Raw genomic sequence first — 27227 nt, forward strand, 5'->3', positions numbered from 1 at the left:
TTTATTATATTATGGCTAGATATTAATACAAACTAGGAATGAATAAAATTTGATTAAAATAAAGGTTTGTCAAAACAAGGAAGGGATGTAGTGTTTACATAAGTACATAAACACATCTTATTGTAATACACGTAGGTATAATTAAATATATAAATAAATATGTAATTATTATTAGTAACACCCAGTGTCCCACTGCAGGCATATGTAATATATTATAAAATACTTGAATCGATATAATCGATTCACATATATATTCTGTCGTCTCGGGCAATGCACTACGCGGTGGCCACAATTAAAAAGTAAACTGTACGGGTATGTACGGGGGTGGAGTGAAGACGTAGTGTGTGGCAACGAGCCGATATTTATTTATATAATTATATTGAGACGAATACACTACAAATACAATTTAATATAATCTATGGTCATCACTAGAGTAAGGTGTCCTACGAGTGTGCGCTGAATACTTAAATCACAGATTATATAATACTAACGTAAACATATGAAACGTAAAGCTTAAACTTAATGAAATAACTTCAATAATAATGAGGATAACTAACTAACCCACACAATTTTTATTAGAAGTACTAAAACTTAATTTAAAAAATGCAATGAATAACAAAGAGCAAAGGTATAAACGTCATTCAGCCTACTTTAGGACATTTTTTTTTAAATTGTAAAAAAATAACAATTGCCTAAAAAGCAAAAATATTCAAATTAGTTTTGTTTCGTTTCATCTAAGAATATAAAATAAACACCTTCAAAAATACCCTACATACCCAACGGGCTTGCCCTCGAGACTAGTTGGAAAGTTCAACTTTCATATTCAATTAGAAGTAAAATTCGGATAGGACAAACTAAGACAGAGTAGCGGTCAAATAACAAACTTTTATATTCAATTATTATACGAATCGCGTTGAAATGTCGTACAAATTCGTTTTCGCCGACGAATTTTGCATTTAAATGGCAAAAGTATTTAATTTGAAGATTTGATTTTACAAAATGTAAAATAAAATACTTCCCAGTAATCTACAAATCGTCTGTCATTAGGATGTGCAAATTATGATGGTAATAGCTTTTAAAAAAACATTTATGGAATAAATAATTGTATTATTTTGTTGTAGGCAACAAAATACGGTAACAATGGGGTAAATACATACATATATAAGATCACGCCTATATTTCCGGTTAGGGTAGACAGAGTTACTAACTACGTTTCCACTACGACTCCAACTGGGTAAATGGCCAGAACGATTATTATACTTTTTTACCAATTTACCAAATACCTGTTGTCCTTTCCCCACCAAACCGACCACAAAGGCGCCGTTATCGGATTGGGTGTGAAGAATAAATTTCCACCTTCTGGAGCAAACAATAATGTAAACTTCGATACCACACGTCTCCTTTACGGGGCGCCATAAAATAAATAACGTGCTTTATCTAACGGGCCCCAGTGAGCAGTTGGGGCCTTTATACGGACTTATTTATGCTAGCGCGTACTAGTTGCAGTTTCTGATCAAAAACGGTCAACAAAATATTATACAACGCAGCAGAAATAAAGAGTCCTTTGTATTTAATCATCATCATCAATTTAAGAGCCACGCTCTTGTTGGTGCAGCATTTTCCATGCTACTTTTTTAGGGAAAAATAGGGCAGTGATTTCCCTCTTGCCTTCCGCCCCGCAGTACTCTATCTAACGCAAGTGGGATGGCGCCCAGAGTAGTCTATTACAAAGCCTAGGACTCCTGTCCTCCGCCTCTGAATAGTACTGACAGTTACTGCTACCCTCTGTGTACCACGAACAAAATATAAAAATGTCTATGGTTTTGTTACTATTAAAAAGGTATTGTCATAGACAAAAAGATACTTCCTTCTTGGCATCAAAAATGGATGCATAATCAATATTTTCTGTGTTAAAAAATTATCTAAAACAATACTAAAATTATTATGGTGATTTATAAAATAATAATAATAAAAGTGTAAAAGAAAACAATAAACTTTAAAATATTACTTTATGTGGTCGTTTAATTACCAGCACATCACTCAACCATCACACCTAGAACGCCACACTCTGTCAGGTTCCAGGTTACAGTCCCTGTGACTTGCGATTTGTATTTAATAACATTATTTTTAAATCATGTCATCTTCATCTCTCTAGCATTATCCCGCTTTTCACAGAGTCCGTTAACCTAAAGATCAAAATAAAAATAAATATATATTTTTTAAAATCATGTGCCAAGAAATAAAACTTAAAAAAATGTCTAAGTATTACTATTAATTTCAGTATCACTAGATATTTGAGCATTATTATCTAAACAAGTTTCCGTTTCGGCCAAAATTAAGACCGAAACCTGAAAATCCTCACTTGGTCACTTACTAATTAACTAACATTTTATGATAATCTGATGGTGGGCGTATTTTTATATACATAGGTACTTTACCTACGCTACGCACGCACATACATTATCATTTATTATCTACTAATGGTACGAGGACTAAGAAGAACTTCACAGATTTTCTTAACCAATACACAATATCTTGCTTTCAGATGTGAAGATCCTGGATCTTGCCGTAAAAAGCCAGATACGAACCTTTTTCGTCAATTACGATCCCAATTTTACTTTTCAAAGCTTGAATAGGTCGTTGTCGAGGGTTTATGTCCAGTGGTGAGGCCGAATCTAATCTAAATACGATGATCGGTTCAGGGGCGTACTTACTTACCTTTGGTTTTAGAGGGTCCTGTTGGTTTTATTTAGGCTTCTCAATATGTTTTAATTCTCTTGGTTTTTTGACTTTTAGACACTAAGGTCTTAAACTTGTACCTAACTAGTTCTTACTGCAGTAAAAGCTAATTCTCAAATCACTGCAGGGTTGTAAAGCTAATGGTTAGATTGCTCTTGACCACAAAAAGCGAAATACAATAACTAAGGGAGGTCCTTATTAGCCCTACTAAAGTACCTGGACCAATGGCAAAGGAGCAAAATCGAGATTGCTTTCACGATAATGAAAGAGGCTTAAAAGGGTCCGAGAATGTCCGAGTGGCATTAGACGGTAGTCGTTACCATTACTGGTCTTAACAATAAGAAAAATTTAAATATTCATTTCACTGCGCCCTTCAAAGGGCACTTAAGCGATTGCTTCAGTTTTTTTGCAAAGGTAATAAGTATCTGGACCATCTACTGAGTGCGACGGTAAAAACGACTTCGTTATTTTTTTTTCGACAGAACCGATCTTGCTTTTATATTTTATTTGCATGAGCGAGTGGAATGATATTGACTCTTTTTGTCTCGTTATCGGTTTCATTATTACTTTTCAAAGGTTTAATGGTATTCTATTCATTATCGTACTCATCGTTTTCACCACAGATCCGAACCCAAATAATGAATGCTTTTGAGCGACGTTTCATTACCTATTCGGAAGTCAAACACTTATCTTGCCGCAGCGATAGTTGCCTTTGATTACAGAGATGTAAATTCTTTACAGAAAGATTAGTAATCTACCTCATCTAAGTAAATAGTGTACGAAAATTCCTTCCTAATCTTTGGAAGTATCAGCAATTCCAATACCACTGAAAGTATAGCAAGTTTGTCTTCTCTGCTTATTCAATTGGATTCTCACATTACGTCGCCCACACATGTGTATGTAGGTATATTGTGTATATAGATTTACTTTTTAAAAACACAACAGTTTGTGTTGACATTATTCACTTTCCAAGCTATTTGCATTGTAATTCCACAATTACTGGCACCTCCGACGTACAGGTGTAACGTACGAGTATGCAATATGCATAGAGCAATTACCGCTGGTGCTGGTGTAAGTGGCAGTTGGAACTGATTTTCACGGATATGGCTACGTGGTTGTATAATGTAGGCAACGGATTTCTTGGAACCACGTATTCTTCGTTTGAAATTTGCATGATGTAATCAATTTTTGCGTAGGTACTCTAGAAGGGTGTGGAAGTAATGTATTTTATGTGTATTATGTATGTAGGTATATTTTTTAGGACGAAAAACCTACGGACGATATTACGTTTTACGATAAATTTTTAAAATATTTTTTCAGTTTTACTGTAGTTTACGCATACTTTAGTTTTTGTTATTAACATGTTTTTCGACAGAAACTATTTGCTGTAGATTTGCGAATTTTATTTGTCTATTGGTCGGCACACAAATGAAATTAGAGTGGTACAATAGGCCACTGTTTACTCACATAGTAACCCTATCACCAAGGTTGATTGGGTCAGTTTTTAGTCTCACAACCCATACCAAAGAAAAATAAGAAGATGAAGAAGAAGAACGGGCTATAGAGCGCGCCATAATAGGCATCCACCTGGTAGATCAAACGTTTAAATTCGGCAGTGCACTACACTCGAAGGTCCCTTCAATTATATGAATTGTTAGACAACAGGATGTACTAAGGCGTTTACGGAATGATGGCCAAGAGATGGTATATGATATCAAGGCAGACCACGAGCTCAGTCGTCGGATGGCATTCTAAGGTATGCCGGACAGTTGCAGTGGAGAGGACTTGCAGTAGCAGCAGTGGGTGGATACATGCCTAGTAGATAGATATATTGTAATAGATAAATTGGTATACCGCGGGGTCGATCGTAAATAGAATATAGGTACTTATTTCTTATTACAAGACAACTAGAATCCCAGTTTCATTTTAGTTCAAGAAAAATTGCTGAACTAAAGGAAGTTCTTTCATAAATTCATCTTATTGTGTTATCATGCTGGAACTAAAAGAAATAGAGTTATGAAACTGCAGAAAGATTTACGGCGTCGCCTTATGGCGCGCGGAAGTTAAACCCGAAAAAGTCTGACCTAAATCCACCGACAACTTTAATCCATTTACTCGAATCTAAGCGTTTAACTTATTTTAATTTAATGACTAAGAAACGGCTGCGAATAAATTTAGAGATAAACCCGAGATAAATTATAAACAGAAAGTGGAGAAATGTTTCTCATTTCCTTTATCTAGTTTCTACCGGCTTAAATCAACGGATTAGCACTTCTCCGCGAGCGAGATGTAATAATCAGTTTGTACCCTTTAAATTGCTACGAAATTATTGCGTTGCCCGCCAGAGTCGGGCATTAGGAAAGAAATAACTCTCTGGAATGTTCCCATATAGGCCATAAGACGTTTCCTTGCGTATTTCGCATAGCAACGGGCCCTCCCATCCGTCTCCCAATATGTTCCCCGCCGTAGTCTTACGAGTTTCGTAATTTGATTCCACTGAAATATTAACTGAGAAAATTTGCACGCAGACAAATGGTGTATAACGGAGGGGCGTTGTTAACACATTCGTGTTTTGTAAGCTGTCTTGCTTACTTAATGACTACAAAAACAACTTGTTGAACTGAACTGTCGGGACTGAAATCGTATTATGTTTATTGATTTCTTTTAGCGTCTATTTACGTTCCTTTCAAGAGAAAAATTTCGTGATTAGGTGCTGCGTTGTTTACGCTAAATATTTAGGATGACGAACCATAAAACTTTATTGCAAATACCTAAGACAAAGATTAAATTCCAAGTAAATAATTGTGATTTTTGTAAGACTTACTTTAGAAATTGTATAGATAACTTGAGGAGTTATTTTAACGAGTATCCGATGTCGAAATAGGACGGTGTTACATTATTATAAATTATATTATGTTTCGAACCAATCTTTTTCAATATGGCCCCTATTGTGATTCTGTATTCTCTTTAAAGAACCCATCGCCTTACTAACAACAAAGGGCATTGAATTCTATTGTGTTTTTACGTAAACGCTATCGGTACGAAATTTGCAAGTTTTTCAAATGAAACTCAACGGTATCTCTGATAGGTAAACGTAGGTAAGCTCTTCGTAAATAGTCCAATTCTCGATGCGCAATTTGCATTTCACACATGGAGTTTTTCTCTTCTAAAGCGTTGAAGGTAGTCTCAAAATATCCCGTGCACGTCGAACAAGACTCCCAGGGTTAACACAACTGCGGCGGAGCAAAAAGAAGGGTTATGTGCTTTACCGCTTTGTATGTGTGTATATTTATGTTTATAACATAACATAACAAATACTTTATTGCACAAACAGGAAAAAACAAAATACAAAACAAAAGAGAAATAGAATGTTGATGCACGTCATCTGACAGAATTTAACAAATGAATCACAAGAATCGTCCTGATTGTCTGCTGGTTATAGGCTATGTGCCGTCATGCTAAATTTAATGTGGCGCTCTCTAGAAGACAATCTGATGACGAAAAAAATATATTTAAAAAAAATAGTTGTGTGTTAGGTATCAAATGAAAGAGCTTAATTTGCACATTTCAAATATTCACTATTACTAGTTTTTATTAGTGAGTTTCTTTGTATTTACGCGATAATCACGTTGAATTGATGACTCAGACATGGTCGGGAAAGGTTTTACCTCCAAATCTTGCATAAAATACGTATCGGAAGCATGTTATCTTAATAAAAGACCCCAAAATAATATAAATATAAGTTTCAAAACTAAAACACGACTAAGTACGAAAAAATTATGCTCTATGCCACTATGCTTTGTCCTAAGAGTTTACTTACCATGGCATGCGACCACGGCTATCTTCTAAACATCACTATTTGGAACAATTTCAGATAAATATACCTTTTTTCTTGTTTCATACTTTTTAGAGCATGATTTTTCCGTTGTCGGGTTTTAGTGTTTAAACTTGCACATGGTGTTATTGAGATCGCAACGAATATTGAGGGGGAATGATTCCGCTCATGATTCTGAGTTAATATCAAGTAGAATTTTCCGTGGATAAATTCATGGTTTTTTGTGTATTTTTAAATTATTTTCAATTTTATACTTTTGCGATGGAAAATTCCACTTGATATTAACTCAGAATAATGAGCTAAGTCATCCCACTCAGTATTTGTTACGATGTCACTTACACCCCGTACAAGTACGTACATGAAGCCATACAGTAAGTATGGGTGTTAATGAAACTGTAATGAGGGAGATGATTCAGACCATGATTCTGAGATGATATCAAGTGGAATTTCCTGTCGGAAAACTCATGAAAATTTTTGTTTTTTTTTTAAATTATTTTCGGTTGCATACTTTTGCGACGGAAAATTCAACTTGATACTGACTCAGCATAGTCTGAATCATCCCTCAAAGTTTTCGTTACGATGTCACTAACACCCCGTATCTTTATGTTCCTAAGAATAGGGTCTGATTTTCCCTGAGTTTCAAAGGTTACTGCTACGTTTCAGAAATATAATGAAGCTTGTCGAAGGGTATATAGCTAACAATAGGGTGAGCCTGTATTGAATGTCATATTATATGCGTAATACAAGCATGAAAGCAACTAAAAGCCATCTGGAAGCACGTTATTTTGTGAGGCTTTAAAGCCATTTTATGCCATAGATAATGGTTATTTTCCTCAATATTTTTATAGTAAGCGTGAGTAAGCTATTGAGTAAAGTAGTTTCATAGTAAAGTTTCCAAGAAATTTCGTCTTTTAAGGTAAGCCAGTTCCGTACTTGGCACATGCACTTACGGTAGTGAATATTGTAACGTTTTGCTGGTAGACTGTGGGCTACAGTTTCATCAAAAGTAAAAGAGCATGAGACACTATTTATTCTATACAGTAAATTTTCTATCGGTTTTACTACTCTCTTAAGAGATGTATTATTTTCTGACCCTATTATTAGAACAAATAAAACTACTATTACGAACTATAACCAAATTTTAATGTTAACAGTAGGACTTGCGTATTGGATCACCTGTGCATTTTTTCTATATAGAATAAAATATGGACATTAAACATTCATTTTAAATTAAAATACGGCAAAATCTAGTGTGCCATTCGTTTTTGTATTCATGCAAACCGCACATTGGCGCTGACGACTGTTACATGAGTAAACTGGCACTCTTATTATTTTTTCCAGCAGTAAAGCCTTCGTTTTAAATTCAAAGCGCAATCAACTCGAATCTATCTATGTATGAACACGACACATCCTGCCATACAAGCGGTTTTGCATAGCAAACGACGGTCCAGTACGTAAACCAAATAATAGGATGGGATTAAAACGTACGCATGGAACGCGTCCGAAGAATTAGAACGCTGATTGAAATGGTAATGAGAATTTGGGAGCTTTTGAAGACCTTAATGTTTGCAAATACGATGGAAAATTGAAATCAGAAAACCTGATAGATTTATAAACGGGGTATATGGAACTCGGTAAATAGAGAACGGCCGGTTCTGACCCCTTTTTTTCCTTCCTGTTTTATTTACGGATCTACAGAAGAAACTACATTACTAATAGTTTTTTTAAGGGGGAGTTACATTTTTGTTTATTTATTTGTACATAATAAAACAGACACAAGGAACATACAGAGAAAACAGATAGTACAGGTAAGCTTATCTCTAAACAAAGAGATTTCTTCCAGCTGACCTACAAACCTATTACTAACCTATTATTATTGCGGTTTTTTGTTATCCAAAAAAGTAAGTCGGTGTATGGTTTATAATATAAAATCAATGAATGTTTTTTGGAATATTGTTTGGGAATTTTTTTAAAATATATTATAATATTTTTTTATCAAGAATGAAAAATGTTAGTTGACAAAAATCCTAATGGCACAATTAAAACTTAAAAGGGGCTTGAGCTTCATAACTTTGGCTGGAATCCTGCGGAAAACAACGTATCGTAATTTGTCTTCATTACGTTACTGTATAGGTATATTTCCTGCTATATTTTCTTTAACAAGAAACAAACAACAAAGTGTAATAGCAGGAAGATATTAACCCTTAAAATCACATCTTAACAACCTTCGAGAAATTCATGTCAAAATACAATGAACAGAGAGGAAACAATGTTCATCTTAATCTTCTTTCTTATAATAGAAATAGGGATGTGAACACCATTGATTTTATCGCTACAGCGCTACAATACAATCTTTGTGCGACACTTGACTAGCACAAAACACGTGGTGTTATCTCTAATTCAATTCTCGCCTCCCCGCGTCTATAATCCGCTTCCCTGTTTAATATTCGACCCGTTCCGGGCCTAAATGGTAATGAGGTATCTACCCCGTTTTATCCAAATGAAGATACTGTTTATACCATCGTAACGCGAAGGTTATCCGGTTAATCTTCCGACAGAAGCAATCGAAAACACATTAAAGTCTTCTCGGGACGTTTACGGTACTCTCGATTTATGTTAGAAAAAGGTGATGGTAATGAAATTGGTTGGGAATAAGGAAAAATGAGATGGAATGATGCAGCGGAACAAATAGATCGAGGAAAAGACGAAAAAATGCTTAACCGTAAGGTCATGATATATTGGGTTATTTTATTTGGGCATTCACAGAAATCTTTTCTTTCACGATAAATCGCATAACAGCGTATTTGTTACTTCCTTAATCAGACAAATACAATTTAGAAGTAGAATGCCTACTGCGAAATAAAACGTGCAGTAAAAACAAAAAAGATTTTACACTATTCGGCACAAATAAATTAGCTGTTTACAACCCTTCCCTGTAAAAGGGGTTTAATGAATTTTTAAATCGGCATCGAAACCGTTTCGCGCTGCCGACAACTTTAATTAAAAGCCAACAGCGTGAAAATGGCGACGATTTCGAAATAACTCGAGGAAAAAACGTAAAATGATTTCATTTAGTTTTGTTTTAGTTCCCACAGCTGTTGAGCGGAGATTCTAGAGTCGCAACTTGACAATACGTGCTCACATTTTAACAGACGCTTGCAGCGAGAATAGAACGAATTTAGTAGAGTGTGCTTGCTGTGACTTCCGCAATTTGTGTAATTTAGTTTTCAGATACTCGAGTTGCTCGAAAAAGAAATAAATTTTGTGAATAAACACATCCAAAATGTTCAATGCTGCTGCAGACATAAATACACAACATTTCATTGCTTGTATTTTGAAAATCGTCGTCAACAAAGAAGTGTATAAAAGAATTCCTGTCTAAATTTTAACTTTCTCATAGCATTAACTAAGATATCAAACACTAGCTTGAAATCAATACCTACTGCATCCATCAGCAAGATATTATACAGTAATTGTACGTTGGCGTCGGCTGGCACCGAAACTGGGTTTCTAATGCAAATTGATACCTCTCAAGAATTCTCTTTGCTCTGACGGTAATGCACCTGCATTAGGGAGACCGCAGTCTAGCGTGAGATGTACTTAGGGTACTTACCTCATTTCGTTCATCTTAATTAGGTAGGATTATACCCAGGGTTAACTGCCCCTTTTAATCTTTTGATGAAGAACCTTTTTGCGAGATACGGCGAAGCAGAGCAATTACTCGGCTATTAAGTATTAATAGTTCATGTTTCGTGCGAGGTAGGGGTTAAACCATTTCATAGTCTCTATCTGATGTGTTAAGCTTGAGTGATGAGGGTGCTTTCCATTAAAATTGCAAACTTTAAGCGATAATCGATTTGTAGCTCCACTTAATTCGTAGACCATTAAAGTTTTATTAGTTCGAGTGTATCTATTTGCTGTTGTCTACAAAGTTTTCTAAGTGGCACTTACCTATCACTTTGTTTCGCAAATAAACATGAAATGATGTTGACGAAATCAAATGTCTTTTATTGGACTCAATCGCCAATTTACAAACGAAAATAAATTTGGTTTATTCTGCAAATACGGTAAAATTCTGACACGTATGTACATAGGTGTAGGTGTACAGAATTGGGATAAAGGAATGTAACACCTCCCGCCATTGGTAACAGTGTGAAGTGAAATGCAAACATCCCTTTGATTAGGCTTCCGTCGTTATATGCAAATACATTCGTTGCAGAGGGTTGAAGGGACCTCGAGGGTGTTATTTGGAAAATTCTCAAAACAGAGCAACGAAATAAGGTCATGCTTGAAAGTACTAGTTAATCATGTTATTTTCTGGAAAGAAAATTTAAAGGAGTTTTCGGATGACGTGATTCATAATGTGCTTATACCTGGGATATAGCAAGTTGCAAGCGATTATGACAAATAACAGTGACAGTGATAAAATATATGGCATTGACGAATGTATGTAAATTGCATGCACCCATGGCTCTATCTGCGCTAATAGGAATGACTTATAACGTTATTTTGTGTATACAGGGTGTTAGTGACATCGTAACGAATACTGAGGGGGATGATTCAGACCATGATTCTGAGTTGATATCAAGTGGGATTTTCCGTCGCAAAATTCATGATTTTTTTTAGTTTTTTTACATGAAAATTTTTGTTTTTCTTTTTATTATTTTCTGTTCCATACTTTTGCGACGGAAAATTCCACTTCATATCATCTCAGAATCATGGTCTCAATCATCCCTCAAAGTTTTCGTTACGACGTCACTAACACCCTGTATAGTAGGTACCTAGTTAAATAAGTATTGAACATGAATTAGAACTTGAAAAATATACGCATCCCACTCATTTTTGTCTTCTCAGTTAAAATTATAAACTAAAGGTATGATAAATGGTTACTTCAATTTAAAGTTTTGAGATTGAAAACAAAATTATAATTAGCATCCAAAGTGGATTTTAACTTTCACGATCACAAGCACAGTTTATGATTACAAACACTCCCACGCATCTTAACTTCGATTTTGTATGTAGTTGGCACGTGAAAGGGTTACACTAGGGTCAATTCTATCATTAGTTATTATCCAGCTCCTGCTCTCAAAACAATAGGCTATTTTCCAAGTAGTCAAATCAGTTACTTTTTACTGAACGTCAAAACATGAAATTAGTATGTAATTTGTATGAAAAAGCACACTGTGACGTCATAGAAAATCGTGATAAAATCGAACTTATTATTACGTGTTGCTTGATTATTCATAAATAAGTTAAAAAGGAAAAAGAAATTGAATTTTCGTTAGTTTTAGATCTGTTTTTTATTTAAAAATCAGAATTTCATAATTAATCGTACCTACACGACCCAATTTGACAGTTGTCTTTTTTTTAAGAAGCGATTGCAGCCGATAAAATCACGAGTGCGAGAGAGATCCTTATATTACTGTCATCACAAGTCTTTTCACTACATCCGATTTGTATCTGATCCGAATCCGAGAATGACGGATAGTAGGAAGTTACTTAGAGATATAGAATGAAGTGCGTAAGCTATTATAAAAATGATTGTACGACCACTTCGGATCCGTGGTTTGACGGATTTGAATCGGATAAGAATTGGGTGTAGTGCGAAAAGTTCCCGAGTCTAACGTCCTTTATTGACGATAAGATTATTTTTCTTAATTTCTAATGATTAAATATGAAGTGAGGAAAGAACCTATACGCTAAAGTTAACGTTCGTACGAATCCGAAGCGAGAACCAAAGACAGGGGTCTCATATCGCTAAAAATATATAATTTTTGTTTAAATGATGTTCTTTACGTTACGATGTTTTCTTACAACATTTAGCAAGAATTATCGTTTTAAGATACCAAAATAAACAAGGAGTCTTATGACCATGATTTTAACGCGGTCAGAACCTGACATTGGTGCCGATTCCAATACATACCATCTAACTTTTTTTTTAAGTTATACCAGTCATTTTCTTATCCGACGAAAGGGAAAGGGACGGGAGATCGATAGGTATACAATTTATGGAAAACGCGTCAATCTTATTTTAAGCAGTAATTTAAAAAAAACCCCAAAATTTTGTATTGCCCAATAACCCGACAGAATTAACTTGACAGCACACGAGAAACAGATTGCATATGAGCGACGTGCCAATTTTATTCGCCGGGGTTATTCATTCATTTTGAAATTATCACACAACAGTCAATCATCCCTTTCCTTTTCGGCGGGTAAGAAAATGACTGGTATAACTTAAAAATTAGAATGTGTCTACAGAAATCAGAGCCATTATGCGCTTTAATTTAGAATGAACAAATTAAGAAGTAGCTACAGACTCTTCTAGTCGTCGTCTAACTGGGGCATTATAGCTTAGGAACCGCCATTTTCTTCGAATTACAGAAAACGATTTGAAAAAAAGGTTGGAAAAGAAAAAAAGTCAAAGAGAAGGCTGAAAATATTCGTAAAAGAATTCAATCGAGATTAAAATTCCTACCCTTTATTTTGGAGAGTCAATAGATCGAAATGAAGGCTAGAAATCAAAGGCTCGACCTTATTTACAAAAGAATTCGATGAAGCCCTTCCCTAAATATATTCAGAGATCAACGATCTTTTACATTTTCAGTGCCACGTGTAATTTTTTTATACTTACCTAAATTTCTTTTACCCACCAAAACATTTTTGATCGAGTTCCTTATGAAAATCATAATGCCTGTGTCTAAGATTTTGATTGAAAAGGATTTAAGTAAACGGAAATGTATTTGCTTTCAATTGCCTTCAAATAAAGTTGTGGTTGCAACATATTATATGGTTGGTTTGTCTCTTAGCTTGTGACTTCCATTTATTTATTGCACAGTCAATTGTAAAAAAATGTATTAAGTACTGTACTTATTTTTAATAAAATAAAATAAATATTCAAACTTTAATTTTGTTCACGTCACGTATCCTAAATTGCTGTTGAGTTACTTATCTTTTTATTTATCATCTAATTAATATCTCGTCGTTGAATTTTGCACTATCTAATGTCGTTATTAAGTTTATTTTAGAGTTGTTTCGACCCTTTATATACCTGTCATGACAGATTACATTTATTCCCAACAACTACCAAATTAAATTGATTTGATTTGATTACCTGTATATAACCCGCAACGTGAATAGCGTGGGTACAATTACTAAAACCCCTGATTACAAAATAATGGAAGCTTTCAAATTTCAACTTTCAGTAGGGTGTTCGTATAACTTAGTTTGTCTTGACGCATATTAGTGCTTATTGTGACTTGTTGGAAGTTATAATATGCGTTTGGCTAAAACTTCAATAGTCGCAACAGTTGTTAATTTTGGCCAATCGTGGGATAGGAATTAGATCCGTCGAGATGGAAACTTAGTAACTAAGGGAGACTGAGTTACGCTGTTTTGCCTATATGCGTGGATATGACAGCCCGTTTCTCCTGTATTAAGCCAGGCGCGCAATACGAGTTTTTCGCCGCGCGGCAGAAAAAAACAGCGACATAATGTCGTACTTTAATACTGCGCCGCTGCGGTGACTCTGCCGTCAAGTGCGCGCAATACAATTTAAAACTTTTTGGTAAAAACTCGTAGTGCGCGCCTGGCCTTATATTATATTTAGATAAATAGACAAATCATTCACAGTTACCGCAAGTAGGTGCCTACCAGGAAAATACATATAGCAAGCAAATACAAGAAATTCACTCGAGCGTAACCCAAAGGGTTGCTGTTCCTATACCCAGATGCTCAAGCCTAGTTTAAACCGACGTGAATTATTCAAATCACGAGGGTGATCATCCCCTAGCAGTAGATCAGGAAGTGAGACCGATGTTGGGGATAGTTGGGGAGAGACACAGAGCAAGGATTCAAAACGACCTCGTCCTTTACTAGAAGTGCCTTTTTACCACTAGAGCGTAGAAAAATACCTAAAACCTATTTTGGGTAAGAAAAATAAGTACCTACTTTTTTACAATCATCGAGCGGGTATGGCTGTAAAAAACTGACGAAATTGTTTACAGTGAATGGAGCATTTCTTAGTATAATATTTCTTGTAGAGACAATTACTACAAATGACAAATACGTAATTGGTACATTTTTTATAACTAGGTATCGTAAATTTTCTGCTCATTATAACCTTAACTTTAGTCTAAAAATTTCAAGTATAATATGCGTCATGCGTTTGGAGTCGGCTTTATGTAATAAAATAATTTCAATAACTTTCACCTCTTTGCGGCGGAGCATAATTTTGGTTTCATGCTCTGTGGAAGGAATGGAAACCCGGTAAGTACTTAAAATAGGGTAAGAAGTAAGAAGGTAGTTTTATTGGATGAAATCACAACATGAGGGCCGTAAGATGTATTGAATGGGTTTGGTTAGCGGTGTGTAACAATTATAAATTATGTACTAAGTACCTAAAAAAAATAACATACAAGTCATGTATGTTTTCTGATTATTTGTGATCCTGCCACACCCCGGACACTTTATACAAACAACTTCGTTGTACACAGACACTACACATTGACATTATCGTACACGCACATCTGTGTGTGTTACGTCTGACACCATACGATTCAAATCGTTCGAGGGATGGGGGGGGGGGGGGTGAGGTAAACCTAGCTCAGACGTTGGTGGGGAGCGGAGAGTTACGTATAGAACCGTAGTAATCGTAGCCCCATTGGAATGTATGTATGAATTCTAGGTATGTGCAAAGAATTTGAATCGCTCAGACAGAAATAAAAACACTTTAAAATTTAATCAAATGTAAAGCGAAAATTGAAAATTCATTTGTTGTGAAAGTTTCCGTTATTATCCAAGAAATAATAATTTGCTGATGTGTTTTTGGAAATGTATACTTCATCGACTGTTCTTATCTATCTATACTAACATTATAAAGAGGAAAGATTTGTATTTTTTTTTTATTGAATTAACTCTAATGAGCAGTTATTACTACTGGGGCGATTTCAAATAAATTATTTCACCGTTATAATGCAACATTATCCCTAAGTACTGAGGCTATATTTATAACTAGAAATAATTAGTGAAGTCTTATTTATTTATTTATTTAAAAAGCACAGCCACATCACATACATTAAAACATTTTACATTTAGAAGGTGACTGTATTGTGACTAATATATATGACAATTACGGCGTAGATAACTTATACAATTAAGTAAAATTAAAATTACACAGTAGACATAAAAATTATAAATTAGAAAAATATTAGGTAAATATAATTAAATAAAAAAAAATCAATCAATTTCTTATTAAAATGTACTCTTAAAAAATATATGTCCATCCGTGCGAAGTCAGGACGGGCCGCTTGTCAACAATAAAGTTGTGTTTCTTAATTAATTTACTGAAGATATCAAGTCTTCAGTACCTAATAACAGAGGGGTCTCCCTAGATAATGTTACGTTTGATTGAGATGGCATGCTGCATCATTAAGGAAACCGTATGATAGTCCCAACGCTTTGATTTAATATTACTGCCTGTATGGCTGCCTCCTGAAATATTAAAGTAACATAAACTTACGCCTGTGATCCCTAAAGGGGTTGGCAGAGCTACAATCACAAATCATACCTGCTGCTTGCAGCCACTTTGATGGTAGATGTGTAATTATAATGTGCGGAATGGTCACAAGTATGTTCGACGGGGGTGAGGTAAACCTAGCTCAGCCGCTAGTGGGGAGCGGAGAGTTGCCGTTCTATACGTAGTATTATTCCGTAACTCCATGCAAGCATGAATTTATGTGTGTAGCCCTTCGCTGATTTATCATAATCCATCAATTTTATAGAGTAGATACCTTCTATCACTAGATATACAGACCACCTGATAGCATTCTATGAGCCCAGTAGAAGGTGAGATGGACAATATGATGAACGTTATGGCGATCAGCCCATCGGATTTCAATTGAATAAAATCATTATCGTAAGAAACCTCGAATATTTGGCAACCCTACACTAAGAGCTGTCCTATCTTGATAACGTTATTGTTCATTTGAGGGTATTAACGTGATACGACATAATGACATGGTGGGACATTTATACAATAAGAGATTGAATCTTAACGGACGTTTCTAAAGGATACAGTTTGTAATTAAACGCAAATAACAACAAAAACGCAGAAATAGTACGACTTTTTTGGGATTGTTCTACTAACAAATCGCTTTCCATAAGTCTGACCAGATTTTTCAAACCAGTGAAACACTTCTTACTGAAACTATACTATTTATTATTACTATCTTCTTCTTGTCGTTTCGATGGCATTAGATTTCTTCAGCCCAGTATTCCGCCACTCGAACAGCATCCTCGGTGGCACTCATCAGCCCCTCTCGCGTGCAAGTATCAGGGCACGCGGGGCAAGTTATCAGATGAGCCATAGTCTGTGGCGTAACACCACACACGCAGCTCAGATCCGACCCGATGAGAAAACCCCACCTGGACAGGTTATCTTTACTTCGGCCAACCTGTGTGCGGAGTCTATTTAAAGATTTCCAGGTCGGCCTGGTCAGCTCATAACCCGGTGGAAGGTTCTCCGAGAGGGGGACAAATGGAGTAGGTAGCGTCGCCGTCCTGCGCCAAAGACTGCATCTGGCTTGGGAAGCCACATTACTATAATACTACTATTACTATAATAATTACGGAATTTGCGCAATGCCAACAAATTTCAAAAAAGTATTGCTTTCTTAGATGAATTCATTCAATGTCGCCTTTTTAGCCCCCAGCTAAGCTTATCTCTAACAAAGAGGTACTAGAGGGACTCCTCTAGTGCGGGTTGTGAAAACAAAAATGGCTGATACGTCAACCCGGGTGTCAGGGTTATTATTAAACCGCCAAAGTCCCCTAACATAATACTTAAGAAATCCTTTTTTTAAGATAATATTCTTCCAATCCAAAGCTATAAACCTATGTTTGAGGAGACGACGCAACGCTTATTATTTCTCGATAATATATAAAAACAAATAAAATTATTTACCAAGTCTCTCCCTAATAATTTTATTATATAAATACACATCCCCGCTCAGTCCAAAATGAGCAAGTTAAATAAGATTAAGCTTCAAAGACGCTGATTAACAATAATTCGTTTATAAAACAAAGGGAACTGCTCTTATGGCTTCCGAACTCCTATTTTAGAACATAAAATTACCAACACCAAAGCTTTAAATGATAGGAACGTTTTGATTCTTTTAACATTCAGGTCTTCACAGCTTGAAGTTCAAAACATAGTAAGGACATTTATCACTGTACTCTCATATATATTCCTTAGCTCGACCTCTGAATAAGCAGGCATTTTAGATTCCGAAATCTGGCTGAAACGGTTTTAGGTCAGCACTGGAGATATCCCCAAAATACGTCAGTTAGAATGTAAAAACTGTACCCTCGTCAGAAAATGATGGACACAAGTTAAGCTCCCTTTTCTTTTCATTACTTATATTTAATATTTCTCCACCAGACACGAGATTGTTCAGGAAAATATTCGTGGTTCTGAGAAATCGGGTCATTATTTCACTTATTCTGAGAGAAAACTACGTTCCCATCTATAGATCGAAAGACGGATATATCTGTATTCATGGAACGGTTTAGACAAAACTAATTTATGAAAATGAAAATCAAATCAAATTTGTTTTTCAAAGAACCTTGAATGTGCTGCTTAAATATTTATCCTTCCGATTACGCGGATTAAGTGCAGTTTTCACTGACACAGTTGGCTCAACCATTATAGACGGCGGCGATAAGGCTCGCCACCTACTCGTATCATGTTGGTATAGAAAGTTCGGTGAGGTGGGTGTACTTACTTAGTTCATTTTTCTGCGATGGATGTACCCGTCACTAACCCAATCGGGAGGGATACAGTAGTGGGCTTATGTTACGTGCGTATTCTAAGAAGAACTGACAAGGAGTTCATATATATACAGATATATATTGCACAGTTTAGTTTGCTTTTTATATTTTATCTTCGTTAGAATTAGCATTACAGAAACCATTTCAGCGTTCCCCAGTACATTCTCACGAAAGGAAACAATATACCGAAACGCAAAAAAGACTTTTCGGCTTACCAAGCAAAATGATAATTTAAGGGTTATACGTGGACATATTATAAACAACTACGCGGCAAGTAGGTGAGGGTACCCACGTAAGCACCCATATATGTGGGCACTTTATTCGGATTTACGGATGTTTGGCCCCCATCGTCCGGTCTAGAAAAATGGACGGCCATGCATTAGGGGAAGCGAGGGTTAAAACGCTTACGCGTATCGTAGGGGTTGAGGTAACTTTATTTTTATTTTTGAGGTGTTAGGGTGTCACTCGTAGGATTTACTGGTTTATTATGCGTAGGAAAATCGCCAGATTGTAGGATAGACAATTCTGTCGTGTCAAGGGGTAAGGAAATGAATGGTGTCCAGTTAGTTACGCGTTTTATGTTCATAACGAGTTGTTTCTGTAAATTGTTTGGAACACGCTAACGGGGTGATTTGGATTTGAGATCATAATCTGTTGTGTTTAAAAGTAGAATGATTAGGGATGTGTTTTATCTGCCTATTTTTCAACTAAAGCAACTGTTACAAACATACACTTAACAAACGAGCGGGTGGAGTAAATATTATCGCAGAGAACACAAAGGATCTATATAAAGCAGTAAGTACATAAACCACTTTCCTTATCATCTCAGCTGAAAAAAGAAAGAATAGCGTTCAATACGGGAGCACCTATTTTCCGATGAGGGCAATAACAACCAACAATTGCTTTGTGTTGGTTTCAAATGAAAAATAGTATGCCCCTAGATTGCTTTCAAACCCTTGAGTGTGTCAGATTGGAGGTTATTTACATCCCATCGGCTGGGTTCCTTCCTTTTCTTCTATTTTGACACCGCAACGCTTTGGGTTTTCTACGCCTCTTTTACGCGTTTCATTTTTTTTCCGCGTATTTGTAATTTCTCTTGCTAGTTCATGAGCAGTTTAATAGTTATTTCCTATTTAAATATCTACATACATCATCTCCCTAGCATTAGGTCCGGCTTTTACAGAAGCGATTGCCTGTCTGACCTACCAATGCAGGGCAGGTCACATACGTCCGAAATACATTTCTCGGGAATGTGGGTTTCCTCACGATCTTTTCCTTCACCGCTGAGCACGAGATAATCATTTATTATCCAAACATGAATTCGAAAACAAATTCGACAATAATATTGGTTTAGGCCTATGCTGGATTCGAACCTGCGACCTGAAAGTGAGAGGCAAGCGTTCTACCAACTGGGCTACCTTGGCTCTCTTGAATATCTACATACGTACTGACGTAAAATATGATTTATTACCACTAATAATATAATTGACGCTTGTGCTAACTGTCGCGGATTGTTTATAGAATAGAATAGAAAAAGTTTATTATAAAAGGACGCCACACACAAAAAAAAGTCAACAACATCATATCAAATTTCCACTAAAACAATTAAAAAAAGCAAGACGGATGTTTGTCGAAATGACCATAAGGTGGTGGTGGACGTCCTGAGATAAAAGGGCCTCACTCAGCACAAGTCGCGGCGTGAACCACGACGCTGGTATTATGTGGACCCTGTTTCACACATATTTCATTTAATTCTGTTACTACTTCTTTAACTTTCAACGGTATAGAAATATAAGTTAAAACGAACGTTTTTTTCGATATTATCGCCGCTATGAAGTAACAATAGTGGTTTTACCGCAAATCATACATACATACATAAACTCACGCCTATTTCCCAACGGGACTATAGAATTCCATTTGCTTCGATCCTGACACCCTTCTCTTGTTTTCTCCACATTCATCAATCGCTTCATACACACGCGCCTGTTCAGAGTAGATCGTCGATCCTTTTCTAAGGACATCTCCAATTTACCGCGAATCAATTTGAATGGAACATCCAAATTAGGATTTTAAATTTTCAAAATAACTGAACTTTACTGGAATCAAATTGGCAGAAAATGAAAAGAGGGGCGGATTATACCTCAGAGAGTTGAAAAGGGCAGTCAATTAATGAATGAATGGACTTAATTTTGTCAAGTTTTCAATGGAACAATAACTTTCATTCAGAAGTTGTTAAAATTAGGTCAACGGGAAAGTTATACAGCAATAAAATAGTGTTATAAGGGAATTAGCCAGGGTAGGCAACAACGAAACTAAGGACTGGATTACGTAGAGGGCTGTGTTGGTCGGATCGATGAATTATGCGACACGCGGAAAATTTAAACATATGGCTATGTATAAGAATGTTCAAGTAGATGCGATACACCAATTTGTTTGATATGCCGCTCAAAGCCCCAACCAATTTACATTCCCTGTAAATGAGATCTCATTGTTTTTCTGTATGTTCGCTGAATGAATAAATAAAAAATGATTTACTGCGGACGTGTCTTGTATCTTTAGGCTTAATACCATATTGGATTGTGGACAACCGTAGTGGGCAGTGATATTTAGTTTACGAGGGACTCGTAAAGGCGAATTTCATCGGGTTTTCGCCGTCCTTAACCAGTTTTATTGGCCTGTGCCGTAGAGGTCACGACAAAATGGCTCTCACGCTCATTTTGATCACGCTAAGGGTAGCATTTCGGGTAATGGTAAGATAGGACGAGTGTAATTTTCGTTTACGGCATTGGTTATCGTGTCTGAGTAGGTAGTTTTGCTTTTATTTCTGCTTCTACACCTAATCGCTGTGTACTCGTTTGATTCGCACAGAGTAGTAAAAAAGCCCGTTACATACTCAACGTAAAAGGTTTTTCTTCATTTTAACAAAACAACCTTTAAACGTACCTATTGGTACGGGTTTCTTGCCGACCGATTGATTGGTACATTCCACCACGCTGCTCCACAGCTGGTTGGTGCAGAAGTACCCAAACCCCAGTCATTTAGAAATATTAATTACCTAAAACGCAGTCGACCGGGAGTAGAACACGGAACCTGGTCAAGCCATTACACCAAATAGATGTCGCAACACACATAAAGTATGCCAATGTTAAGATATTCAATGATACGTAGGAAACACCACTATTGCCGCAGTAGAGCCATCAGATACAATACATGTTCACATTTGCACGAAGAGATTGGATTTTCTTGTCGCCATTACCCTTTTTTTCGACGGATACAATATTCTTTCTATCTTATGGGAAAATTTATTTTTCATCGACTTATATGGGAGAAAATGGCGTCACAATTTCCACTAAGTCGGCCCCTTGAAGGTTTTGTTGAACTTTTAGTTATGATGGTGGTCGCAGGTCATATTTTGTACTGTATTTTTTTACACATTCATATACTCACGGCCTTAATCCCTTCTGGAACGGGCAGAGGCACGAGTAATCAAAGACTACTTGCAACCACTGTGGAAACATAGTCGAGAGATGTGTATGATGAACCTTATGGAGACATAGGATCAAGCCACAATGCCTTTGTCAGATTTCACTACATGGCCGGGAAAACAAGCAGCTGAACGTGTTCTATTTTTTTTTACCAGCCTGTAGTCCAGAATAGAAGCATAGGTCGAGAGAGATCTAATTCTACATAATTCATAACTCTGTGACAGTGAAATTATTTTTTCGATCATTGATAATTTTTAGGTATAGAAATCATCACATTTTTTTTTTTTTTTTTTTGACGTGACTTATTGTAGATTTGCCGCAGATGGCATTAACTACTTGGCCGGACAAATGGGGAGCGCTGAAGGCTCTCACCCGGTACAACGTTTAAGACAACAGGCCTGAGGGTGCCCAGTTGGGCGCGAACCTCGGCTCAGGGCGTCGTCTGAGAGGAAAAATATTTGAAAGAATTAATCGACCCTAGTGGGTCGATAGCGATAAGCGCTGAATGAGGGAAATCGTCGACCACGCCGGCGGGGTCGGTATCGGAAATCATCACAAAGAGCTACAACTAATTATGTAAAGACTTAAGTCTTTTTTGCGTCAATAAAGTTCAGTATAACACAAGCTCGTACGTGTAAGAAGTTTAAAATACCTCTAATACTGCTTAGAGATTTTACAAACAATTTCTTTCCGACACGAACTGCACATTACGAGTACTTTGGATTCCGATACCTCGAGAGGCTTGCTCCAATGAGGGGGGGGAACAATACAGCCACTATTATGGGGCTTTATCCGCCTTGTAAAACCTTTTAGAGGTGTACACTCTACACAAACGTGTGCAACATTTTGGGAAAGCCAGGCGAGTTTAGGTATGAAGGTTTTTTTTTTGTTGACGTTACTTATTATAGGAGACGTGGTAACCCAGTTTGAAGAACGGTTCGTATCCAGCACTGGCCTAACCTAATCTAACCTAACCATTGATTTTGGAAATTATTGAAAAAAAACGTCATCGTGAGGGGATTAATTCTTTCAAATATTTTTCCTCTCAGATGACGCCCTGAGCCGAGGTTCGCGCCCAACTGGGCACCCTCAGGCCTGTTGTTTTAAATGTAGTACCGGGTGAGAGCCTTCAGCGCTCCCCATTTGTCCGGCTAAGTAGTTAATGCCATCTGCGGCAAATCTACAATAAGTCACGTCAAAAAAGAAAAAAAGTCATCGTGAGGAAACCCACATTCCCGAGAATTGCGTTTTGGTAGGTATTTGACTAGCGACATGATGATTGATGTTGTGTCTTAATTAGTTGGGTTGCCTTAGATAGCAGTAACGTGTTGGCTGGACAAATGGGGAGCACTGAGGGCTCTCGCCCGGTACAAAATTATCAACCCTAATGGGCCGATAGCGATAAGTACTGGAAGAAGGAAACCGTCGATCACGCTGGTGGGGTCGATATTGGAATTTTAAAGTGTTTGTTGCCGCGAACTTCTTTCGTGTCGATGACAAGTCGAACAACGTAACTTACTTATAATTTATCAGCCAAAAATGCTGTAACGGCAATTGCGCAGGCGGAAACCCTTATCAAGTCCTCCCGCGTGCCGGTTTCAGGGCACAGTGGGCATGCGATTAGGTGGGACATGGTCTGCGGAGCTGCTCTACACTCACACTAAAGGTCCGCCTCATTTGTGAAACCCCACCTGGATAGGTTAATTTGATGCCGTTATGGATAGATGAAGATTTGAAACAGAAATAATAATAATCGGGCCTCCATAGGCCCGAGATATGAAAAAGACATACAATAATAATAAAAGTTTATTTCGGACTTATAAAAAAAACATCCATATTTGTTAGTAACATTACAAACTTAAATCTAGTATTAGTAACAAATAAGTAATCGAGGCCGGTTGGACCCCCGATGGCGGCAGACTATATTTGTTTGACTGCGTGCAGTCGTATCCATCGGGCCAGCAACCGGGGCCAGAAATAGTTAATTTATTTCTTAAAAAAAAAAGAATGGAATATTGCAGTAGTTGGCGTGTTTTAGGCGTGTCTGATATACACTCAATTGCACGATGTTTATTTCAAAAACAGGACTGCGCGACTTCATTTGTCATGCATGCATGAACGCTTTATTCATCGCTCCGGTTTGCAGCCCACTGTTTTGAATATGTACTCCAATGTATTTCCTTGTTACTAGCCGTAACAACTGTAACACCTTGTTAAAGTCCTAGGTAACTAAAATTATCTACAAATAGTACTTTGTACCTTGTCATTTAGCGCGTAAAGAATATTCTTTAGATGTTAGATGACATATTTCTACGATATAAACTCTGATTTAAACAAACGATCCTATTAAAATGTTAACTTCCATAATGGAATAAAAATGAATTTTAATGAAACGCTTCTATTTTAATTTCTATAGAGGAATAAAAATTATTTTTAAAATGAAATAAATCACAAATGTTGAGTATTTCTATTTTTTCTACCCCTTCTAACATTAAGGCTTAGTGTGCACTAAGATAAAAATCCGCGCTATATTTTTCCTTAAAAATAAGAAAACGTTAAATCTCTGAGTTTGTGAATAAACATGTTTGTAGCTGAAATTATAAGTTTCCATTTTTAAAGTGTTTAATGAGTAAATAATAATTATTATAATTCTTGTAAAAATATTCCGTCTAAGCCTTCAAATACTTAATAGGTATTTTCAGCAGTTCAAGGGCGAGAAATTTATATCACGCATACTTACATTTAAAAATACCGCACAATATTTTTCGTGCAAATAATGCCTTAACAGCCTATAGAAACAGTTGCTATGGCAACCGGTAGACACTTAGACAAGGGGAGGCTCAATATGAACTGCACCATTTGAATTTCAAGTGCTATGCAAAGTGAATCCGATCTCAGCCTCGCTTTAATGTACTACGGCAAATAGTAGGTATTATTTTACTCATTCTCCTCTGCAAGACTGCAAACTTTAGTACGACAGCTTACCAACATTATTGCTTAGTTGTTTTACATACTTACATAAACAGCCTATATACGTCCCACTGCTGGGCACAGGCCTCCCCTCAATCAACCGGAGGGGGTATGAAGCATGCTCCACCACGCTGCTCCAATGCGGGTTGGTGGAGGTGTTTTTACGGCTAATAGCCAGGACCAACGGCTTAACGTGCCCTCCGAAGCACGGAATCATCTTACTTTTTCGGACAATCAGGTGATTCAAGCCTGAAAAGTCCTTACCAAACAAATTTTGACAAAGATTTCGACAAAGTCCCCTTCGGGAAACGAACCCGGACCTCCAGATCGTGAGCCTAACGCTCTAACCACTAGACCACGGAGGCTTTTAGCTGTTTTAAGTATATTAGTTTATTACGTGAACGCAACTTTTATTCACAAATCTAATTTTTAACAATTTTTTTACAAAAGCGATCTATCCGACCTTCCAATGCGATGGTAAACCACCTAATTACAGGTTGTGTCATATCGCCCAGAAAATAAATAAGTAGGTAAGAGGAAAGACAGTTTCTAAAGCCTCTAAAGACCGAAATATTTCAAGTATTCATCTCTGGGAGGTCCACGTTCGTCAGATAATCATAATAACATCGCGCAGTAGAATTATATTCTATTCTATTCATTTTGTTCTTGTCAAAATAACATGCCAAATGCAAAAGGACATCACGCTCTGTGATCAGCTGATCAGCACATCTATGTGAGCTGCAACTCTCATTGACAGCTAATCTGTGGAAATTCTAGCGAACCCGTGCGAATCAATTTCAATCTGTGAAGCTTAGTCACATATAGGTACCTATGTATCATTTTCCCGATATATTGAAGACCGAATTATATTGATGAGGGAATTATTCAGCTCATAATTCAGTGGAATTTTCTGTCACAAAATTCGTGTGTGTGTATTTCATTAAATTATTTTATATCCCAAAGCTGGCAGTCATTATTCGCGAATTTTAAGATGAAAGACTTTACATTAATGTAGGCGTGTAGCTGAGTGAGTGAAAGGTGAGTTGAGATGATTGTGTGAGAAGTAGACGAGTAACATGAGTAGTACAGAAGGTATAGAGCATAGAAGGGATGTATAGAGAAATAATAGATTGAGTGAAGGAGTGTGAATGAGTGAGAGGGATAGAAGGAGTGAGAAGGGAAGGAGAAGGGAAGAGAGCTGATGGCGGACGGAAAACGATGGTGGTGTAATACGAAGAGGATAAAATAAAAATAAGTGCTTGAACCGTACTAGACTGTAATTGAGCAAACCCAAAATCCCACAGTAATTTGCCGTGCGAACCAAACCTAAAGAAAATTTTTAGTGAACTTATTTGGTTCCTCATTATTTTGCCTCTGATTTATAGCATATCAAGAAATACAGCCGCATCAATAATTAAAGTTAAAAAATCTAAGCTAAATAAGCTATAAAAAGCTAAGCTGTGCTTTAAACTAATAAATAAACAATATTGTTTATTGCAAACACACATTACTAGTATGCAAATAAAGAATATTGAATATATTGAATATTGAAATAGCTTCACCCGCCAATATACCTAATTCTCAACTTAGAACAAACTATATTGTAACAACTACAATAATTTAAAGTTAGACAAACCGCTTTCCAATGTAAACAATACTAAACCGATGGAATTCAATTACCAGTTATCAATTAAGTACATCAAACGTCGAACTAACTTTGTGTATCTACTAACAACATAGAATGCTAGTTAAAAGGTTTGTTCTCAATTCGCCAGGACGGAAATGTCAGGCTCAAGAAACAGCCCAAGAAACTCGTTGAGAACACGTTTATACACGTCCATTTCTTGTTTGTGATGTAACTAGTTGTTAAGTGCAATAAAGTATATTATATTTCAGTCAACAGAACAAAAAAAAATTTGTACATAGCCCAAGAACCGTTACCTATTATCTAACTTTAGAACTCCAAAACCTAAATTGGTAACGGGAATAGTCCTGGCTGTATCCTTCGCCTTGTTTGTGGTTCGATGTAATGATCAATTAGTAGCCATTGCAGTACAAAGGCGGATCAATTTCAAGTGTTCTTGCACATTCTGTTTTATTTGTTAATAGGTAATAAGCTATTTCTCTTTTCGAAGAAATCAAAGAGATTTTCCAATTAAAACTGTTATAATAAAATCTACTAATTGCCATCTTTGAATCGTATTTTTAACCATGAGCCGCTGCCTTGTTGTAGCATTGTCTACTTATATATACTTAGAGTCAATTAACATATTTATAAGACTTCATATTCGCTGTCTCTTCAATGTGTTCCTTGTAAGCTCTTCTAGTAATTATAGTAGTAATAATAAGTAAGTAATAGTAAGTATTACTTC

The 27227-nt window shown here is 36.4% G+C and overlaps 1 long non-coding RNA gene across 1 annotated transcript in view; it reads left to right on the plus strand.

The window, feature by feature from the left end:
• LOC126372897 (uncharacterized) overlaps positions 1-25122 on the plus strand; it is a 78957-nt gene extending 53835 nt beyond the window's left edge. The window contains exon 3 of the long non-coding RNA XR_007567237.1: positions 25094-25122. This is a non-coding gene — a long non-coding RNA (uncharacterized LOC126372897). The remainder of the gene's footprint in view (positions 1-25093) is intronic.
• Positions 25123-27227: the final 2105 nt, after the last annotated feature.

Source organism: Pectinophora gossypiella, chromosome 14 (assembly GCF_024362695.1).
Source record: "Pectinophora gossypiella chromosome 14, ilPecGoss1.1, whole genome shotgun sequence".
Classification (NCBI taxonomy): domain Eukaryota; kingdom Metazoa; phylum Arthropoda; class Insecta; order Lepidoptera; family Gelechiidae; genus Pectinophora; species Pectinophora gossypiella.